Raw genomic sequence first — 8,266 nt, 5'->3', positions numbered from 1 at the left:
AAAAACTTACAGCTTCAAAATTGGATGTGTCCTCACTGGCCTGCTCCCGGATGGTTGGTATTGATCCCGGCAATGCACGTGGCCATGGCTCATTCCCCTGATAGGTGGAGAGTTGACCAATAAGCGGAGCACGTCTCTTTGTGACGTAGGAAAGTGTTGAAATCTGGATCCGTTTTTTTCAGATCCGTTTCAGCCACTTTTTTAGAGATTTGGCGAAGGAGGAAAATAGAGAGGGTTGTGTTTTCTGACACTTGGTGAGTTCCCTGGAACACCGGGGACACATATTCATGTATAAAAGACGTCCAAAGGTGCATTTTGCATGATAGGTCCCCTTTAAGGTGTCCAGGTGATGCAGACAGGCTGGACCAGAGAGTGAGAGACAGAACTGGACTCCTCACAGCAGTGAACTTCAGCACAGGTACAAATACTCTTTTTTCATACTGTACAAAGAATCAAGAAAGATATTGGTTTAAATGAATGAAGTATTGACTTGAATACACTGATATACATTCCATTAAACAATACTAAATACTAGATCACCTACACATCAGTTAAGTTGAGGGTTTTTTCCATGCAAAAAGTTACATTTAGATATTTAGCAATATGACTTTGTCAGCTTTCTAATTTAATGTATTGAAGGCAAAGATATTTAACACATAGTGAGAACTGCTACTATTTATCTCTCAATATTGTCTGTAAAAAACGTGGTAAAAGTTATTCTTTCAGTGAGACAACAGAGCAAGCTTCTACAGTTGCACTACGTTTTGATAACAGTTAAATAATATTTTGATAATAACATATATTTCAATGTTTCATACTGTTCATTCATAATCTGATTGTCTTTGTAGCATTGTTGAAATAAAAAAAAAACATTACAATTACAAAATAATTATATCTACAGCCCCTAAACACACAAACACACCGCTTTCATAAATAACACACTTGTTCTGCAATAATATGTTTAATGTTTCCTGTCATTTTTGTTAAGAAAGGACATGCCTAAAATACACAACATTTTCTCCTTCTCTGAGGGTCAAGAAGAACATCCAAGAGGAACATTAAAAGCTGATCTTATGAGATTTTAAGACCAGTACAGGACATTCACTAAGAAACTACTTTTATTGTAAAAACAGTCATTTGATCGAATGCAGCTATTTCCACATCTACACTCCATCAGTTGATTATTTATATTTGCCTCACTTTATAAGCTTCACAACATGTACCTTGTTTTGCAACGTCACTAATAAATGGTGCCAATCTTCAGTCAGATGTGAATGTGTAATCTAACATTTTCAGTAAGAATAATGGACAAAAGGAGTGCAAATACAAATACAATTTATTGAAATGTGAACCAAAAGTTAATCAAATGTTTTAAATAAAAAGCACATATGGACAGAAGGTGTAAACCTATTAAATGTATAAGTAAACACATTTAGTCAAATAAAGTGACAGACTAGGCCTGTGCAGTTGGTATCAGCTTTGCCCAGCATGGGCTCCTTCATCAGCCCTAGTCCTCCTCGCAGAGGAAAGACCCTCAGTCCTCTCCAAACCAACAGACAGGACGTCCATCACACGGAGGTTTCTCCCTGAAGTCTCTGCAGCTCTCTGGACACCAGACTGTCTCAATCCGTCCACACTGAATATGAGAGGGGAAAAATGAAAATAATAAATGCTTTAGACAATAAGAAACATAAAGTTGACTGTTGAGTTGCTCAGTTTTTTTAGATTGTCAATATTACTGTATAACTAATATCTCAGGTTAAGAGGCACATTCAAATAAAGATTGGTCTTTAAATATATTTTGTCTTTAGAATTGTTTGTCTAAAGTCAAGGATCTAGAACTGGTACTTAGTTTTAATGATACAGTCTGGTTATTGTGCTGTTTGGAGGAGGCCTCACAGGTAAGAGCACTAACTAGCTACCATCACATGTACCTTAGCTTGACTTAAATGTATTAAACGTATAGTTAAGTGATATCAAAATATAAATAACTAATGTCATGCAAACATATTAATATTTGCTTGATTCCAGTGTTGAATTTAGCACAATTGCATACAAACGTTAAGGGGTTTTAAGATTCTGAAGTATTATGCTAAAAACTCAATAACTTAGATTATCATTTATAGTTTTGCTGAATAGTTTAATGTCCGCTTACCTTAGAAACGTAAAATGCGACGGCAGCGTGCAGATGGGGAGCATGTTAGCTTAGCTTTTTAGCTTCAGCTAGCTCTGGAACTTCCAGCTCGGTGGCAGCAGGTCCCGCCTCGGCTCCGCCTCTTTGCCCTTATTTGGAGCAAGCTGGAGAAGGCGGGAGTTGAACTCTGACGTCACTGTTGAGCCGTTAGTGGCCGACTCCGCCTACTAAGGGCTTCACGGCAACTCTGCAGAATCCTATGGGTGACGTCACGGACCCTACGTCCATTTATATATACAGTCTATGATATACACACACACTATCTTCCATCACATATACTGATCACTTAGTTGAGCAACCACACCATTTCACTACATATTTTACTTTTGTAACTCTCAATGTTTGTAACTAATAAAACTCCTTGTACTTGTACAGCCAGCCAGTCATATTTTGGCATTAAGTGTGGTGCTACTCTGAGGTTTTGAGTGATATTACCTAGGTATTCCTGAGCCATACACTGTCTTGAGATCTTATCCATTGTATCTTTATCTTTGTTGTATTTTTGACTAAAAGGGCAAAAGGCTAGACCTACTTTGGTTGAACTATGGCTGCGTCCCTGCTTTTGACAAATAGGTGTGCGATTTCACATGCCAGATTGACTGAAAATTCTAAATATTGGTCATGTTGGTAGGATTGGGTAGGCGTGGTGTTACTTGTTGGTACGTGGTTTGGGGGGGGGGGCATGAGCCCTCAGTGCCCAGGGGGCCCTGGAGGTACTAATCCGGCCTTGATCACTGAGCGATCAGAACTCGCGACAGGGGAAACAAACACAGACATCACAACACGGAGCAAAACAGGACATTGTCTTACCTTTAGGGGTGTAACGGTATCCGTATTCGTCCCGTACCGTCAAAACAAAATAACATGAAGAAGAAAAGTTAGTTGTTACGCTCTCCACGAGCTTACAGGATTGAACTCACAATGCTGAACACCAGGAAGAGGAGACAGAGTTTATGAGGTAAAAAGGTTTATTAACCAAAATACCTTTCAGGAGACAAAAAGAGGGATTAGATGTCCACTCAATCCTGGGCCAGGGTTTTCACCAGCGGCGAGGTGAGCCGAGGATTCAGAGCTGGCGAGAGTTCACCGGTTGGAGCTGGTGTGCGTGGAAGTACGGAAGAACACAGACAAGGGGTTGATGGCTGGACGTGGCAGGCAGAGGAGTAGGCAGACGGATACTGGACAGAGAGGGGATGAGTTGGCGGGAAACAGAAGTGGGTCAGCCACGCCCAGCCAGGAAGACAAACACACAGACAGACAAAAACAAACACAAAACAAAGGGGAGAAGAAGGAGGGAGAACTGCAAATCCTCACATTAGTAGCTATGGCGAGTTCACACAACACACAGGAGCTAGAAGACCTGAGGTTACCTACTGTAACCCCAGCTTCTATGAGTAAATGGCGCAGCCCTCTAAGGCTATCGCTATTGGGTAATCCCCTTGCGCCCCCGCGCAGCACTGAAAACTTGTAGTCCACGCCCACCCGCTAGCTGGGCCCCACCCTCGGGCCTCCTTCCGATAGAAATAGGAAGAAGGCCCGCAATCTGCTCCCATACAAAATAACTTTTCTTCAGCTATTCGTAGAGCCAGTGGGGCCCAGCGCTTAGAGGGCTGCGCCATTTACTCATAGAAGCTGGGTTACAGTAGGTAACCTCAGTTCTATTTTGTATATGGCTTCGCCCTCTAAGGCTATCGCTATTGGGTTAAGGGCGAAGCATGATGTAGTCTGCACCCCACTGGGTCCGCCCGGCACTAGAAGCACAGACACACCTGCTCAATAACACCCCCTGCCTGTTGTGCCATGCATAATGGCGCATCACCGTCCCTGGAACATAGCAAAACATGCCTATCTTCCCGACGGGGTGAAGGCTGGGAACAATACATACCGGCCGCTGTGAGAAAGTAGAGACGAAGGTCCCACCTTGCCCAGCGATCATAGAGGGGGAACAGCAGCTCTCTGCGTGTCAGACAGGTAGGAGAGCGCCCAGCTGGATCCCTGACGTCACTCACTCTGACCAGGCACTCCGTACAAAGTGTGTCAGAGGAAAAAGGAACATCCCTCCTATAAGAGGGAAAAAGGGTCGCTCTCCGCGAGAGGCAGGAGAGAGACGCACAGCTGGATCCCTGACGTCACTCACTCCGACAGGACACCAGTGGGTCTCAAACTTTGTCTGGCATTCCCCACCTGTTCCTCGCCGCTCCAATAAAATGGTAGGCCAAGCTTACAATTGTCAAATATATCGTTCTATAACAGGGGTCTCCAACCTTTTTTAGGATGAGAGCTACTTTCAAAAAAATTAAACAAGTCGTGACCTACTTTTACTCCTCTTTTTCAGTTTTTTTGCAGTGAGCACATTTGAACATTATTATATGCTTATCTTTAACCTTTGTGTGCTGTTTGGGTCTGTGGGACCAGTTTTCAGTGAAAAGAAAATGTATGATTTTTTTTAAATGTTGAAGTTAAAAGCATCAATCTGCTGCACTTTGAGCACAACATGAATGTATGGATACAGCTCTCAACACTCAGATGAAAGGGAGCTGTATACTTTTCAATAATCCAAACATCTTTAGAATATGATCACAACCAATAACAAATCATTTAAACTTGTGTATTCTTATCTTATGTTACCTAGTTAGCATTCTTACTTTTTATTTATGCATATTTTACTAATCCCTCCCCTTTTAAACTGTAAATGTACTGTCCTATAGTACAAGTTGGAATGATTGATTACTTTATTTTTGTAAACTATAGGCTATATTAAATAGATAAAGGTGCTCTCTCTCTCTCTGCTCCTCTCTACTCTCTCTCTCTTCTCTCTCTAATCTCTCCTGCTCTCTTCTTTCTCTCTCTATCTATCTCTCCCTTCTCTATCTCTCTCTCTCTCTCTCTCTCTTCTCTCTCTCTCTCTCTCTCTCCTCTCTCTCCTCTCTCTCTCTCTCTCTCTCTCTCTCTCCCTCTCTCTCTCTCTCTCTGGATTTCGAAAGTGTCACGGTTTTTTAAACTCCTTATGAAGTGGTGTGAGGGCCGCTCCACATGCTTTTCTTCCCGGACTGACAACGGCTATTGTGTCTGTGATTGTGATAGCTTTTCACATTTGATGAGAGATTTTTTAACATATGTCTGCAAATGGACTTTGGTTTCAGTTGTGTGTGTTGTGAGCAGGCTCGGATTGGCCATCGGGAAGATTCGGGGGACTTTTCCTTGTTGGGCCGCTGCCGTTGGTGGCCGCTGGGCTCTGACATAGGTGGGCCGTGGACTTTCACAGCGCCGCCTGCACCGGTACCCCATCCGCCGCCGCAAACACCCGCCGTTGCGAGGCTCTGGCGGCTCCGGCAGGTCCGGTTGCAGCGGTGCTGTGAAAGTCCACCGCCGTTGCGAGTCTCCGGCTGTAATAATCCACTACCGCCCGCGAGGACCCAGGTTCGATTCCAGCCTGAGGTCCAAAACATTTTTTTTTTAAATAAAAAAAAAAAATCTCCCGTTCATCGCGTCCATTCGCGACCCACCTATCACATCTCTGCGCCTCACCAGTGGAGTTTCCACACGCTGCATTTCACTCCGTCTCTCATCATGAGGCGTGTACACTCCCAGGGGATGAGTAGTGGTGTGTGCAGTGCTGTCCACACGAGGCGTTATAACGGTGCTCGTGGATTTATTATGACCGTGTGTAGGAGGCATATCTGGGACAGAGGAATGCCGCGAGCTCTGCAGTTTATAAACCAATAGGTTAAAACAGCAGGCTTCTGCAGCGAATGAACCACCTCTGGAGACTCCACCTGTGGGGGAGACCCAGGGGGATCCCCACGTGACCAGCTGACGCCAACGCCGAGCAGCTGCGCCACGGAGAGGGCTGTGTGGGTTTGTGACACGCCAGAGGAGAGCTGTCCGTTTATCCACTCACTGCCGCGAGAGCCGCGCTCTGCTGCTGGCTGAGTTGAATTCTATCAGATAAACGATCAGAAAACTGCTGGGGAGAGAGGCTTCTCTGTGATGTGCCGTAATGGTCATCATGGTGACGAACCACGCCATCGCTGCCCGTGAGGCAAAAGGGCTGCGAGGGAGTTTCCACACGCTGCATTTCACTCCGTCTCTCATCATGAGGCGCATCCACGCCCAGAGGATGAGAGGTGTGTGTATGCTGTCCACACGAGGCGTTATAACGATGCTCGTGGATTTATTATGACCGTGTGTAGGCGTATCTCGGACAGCCGAATGCCGCGAGCTCTGCAGGTTATTAAGCGATAGGTTAAAACTAGCAGGCTTCTGCAGGGAGCCCTGCTGTCTACTTAATCAACAGATTAGTGGCAGCCGGCTTAATTACCGGCTCTGCTTCCTCGGAGGCTCTCGCAGAGCAGACCAGGAGCGGGGGAGCCTCACTCCCCTTTGACTCGCCGCCGGGAGACCCTGTCTCTGGGGTGGTGGGGGTGGGGGTGGGGGTGGGTGGGGGGGAGCGGAGACGTGGGACGGAGCCCCTGCAAGCCGCCGAAGGCGAGTTCTGATGCGGAGGCAGTTGCTGTGGGTGTCTCTCCGCTTGCGGCCTGCTGTGGCCGGCGTGGACGCCGCAGCTGCTGCGGGCGTTGGTGCCGCTGTGGGCGCTCAGCAGGGCTGGAGCCAGCTGTACATGCTGGTGAATGCCGTCCGCCTGTTCCGCGGCCGTCTCATGGACTCCACCATGGCGTGAAACTGGGGTCTCCGAACAGGCCCGTCGGGCTGATTGGATCAGTCCAGTAGCACTTTTCTGGCCGTCTCCGTAACAGATGCCTGCTTCCGCCAGAGGGTGGCGCTGGATCTGTGTCACCCACACGGAAATCCTCGTCTGGGAGACAGCAACGGACGCGCACAGAATGAGCGCCGTGCTGGCCGCCTTGCTGATTTCCTCTGCCTTGGTGGTGGACCGCTCTACCAGTGTCACCATCGAGTTGGAGAGCAGCGCGATGTTATTCTCCGCCGCGCTGTGGTGACGGAGAGGGGGAAAGCATGTTCGGTTGCCAAGCTGGCACTCTGCTCCGACTCTGTCTCCCCCGTCCGGAGGAGAGGAGGGAGAGGAGAACCGCACGGTGAACCGTGGAGGGAGGCGGGGCAGGAGTTGTTGGACTCCTGCCCGGCACTCGGCCCCAGGGACACGACGGCCCCGTCCGCGGACTCGTAAGCCTGGACGGGCCAATCGTCCTCCTCGGCCGCAGCAGCAAGGAGCGTCCGCTCTCCGCTTCCTGTCGCCCGAGGGGAGACGGGCGCAGTGTGTGCATGCTACCTGCTGGTTTAGAGCCGCGTACGCGTGCTCTGAACCCAGGCAGGATTCGCATTCTGCTTTTTATCTCTGCTGGTCATAACTCATTATGAACCCAGAGCCACATGAGGACAATCACGGACGCAGTTGTTGCTCATTGATGATTCTCAATTGCTGTGCTTCAGTAACTGTGCTGGTTTGCTGAAGAAAAGAGGGAGCAGATTGCCGGGCCTCCTTCCTTATACCGGAAGGAGGCCCGAGGGTGGGGCCCACCTTGCAGGTGGGCGTGGACTACAAGTTTTCAGTGCTGCGCGGGGGCGCAGGGGGATTACCCAATAGCGATAGCCTTAGAGGGCGAAGCCATATACGAAATAGAACCACCTGCTTCTTTTAAATCAGGTGTGTGGGAACATTTCGGGTTCAATGATGGGGTGCGAGTTGTGGATCGGACGAGGACGGTGTGTCGGCGTTGTTCGACAGTGGTGCGGTATGCTACTGGTAACACGTCAAACATGCTCAATCACATCCGAAGGCATCACCCAGATTTGCCAATCACGGAGCCCGGCAAAAGATGACAGCTGTTCAACAGCTAATCCCCGCTGTTTTTAAGAAGCCAATAGAAATCACAGCAGAGAGACCAAAGCAAATAACCGAAGCAATTGGCATGTAGATTGCAACGGCAATGCAACCTTATGCAATAGTAGAGGACCCCGGCTTCAAATATTTATTGAAAGTGCTCGAGCCTCGCTATAGTGTCCCATCCCGTGCGCACATGAGCCAGTCCGTGGTCCCTGCCATTTACCGGCGTACACGAGTGGTTGTTGAGCACGAGTTGTCCGCTGTTG

The sequence above is a fragment of the Gymnodraco acuticeps genome, unplaced genomic scaffold, assembly GCF_902827175.1.
Source record: "Gymnodraco acuticeps unplaced genomic scaffold, fGymAcu1.1, whole genome shotgun sequence".
Lineage (NCBI taxonomy): Eukaryota > Metazoa > Chordata > Actinopteri > Perciformes > Bathydraconidae > Gymnodraco > Gymnodraco acuticeps.
This window is presented reverse-complemented; position numbering follows the sequence as displayed.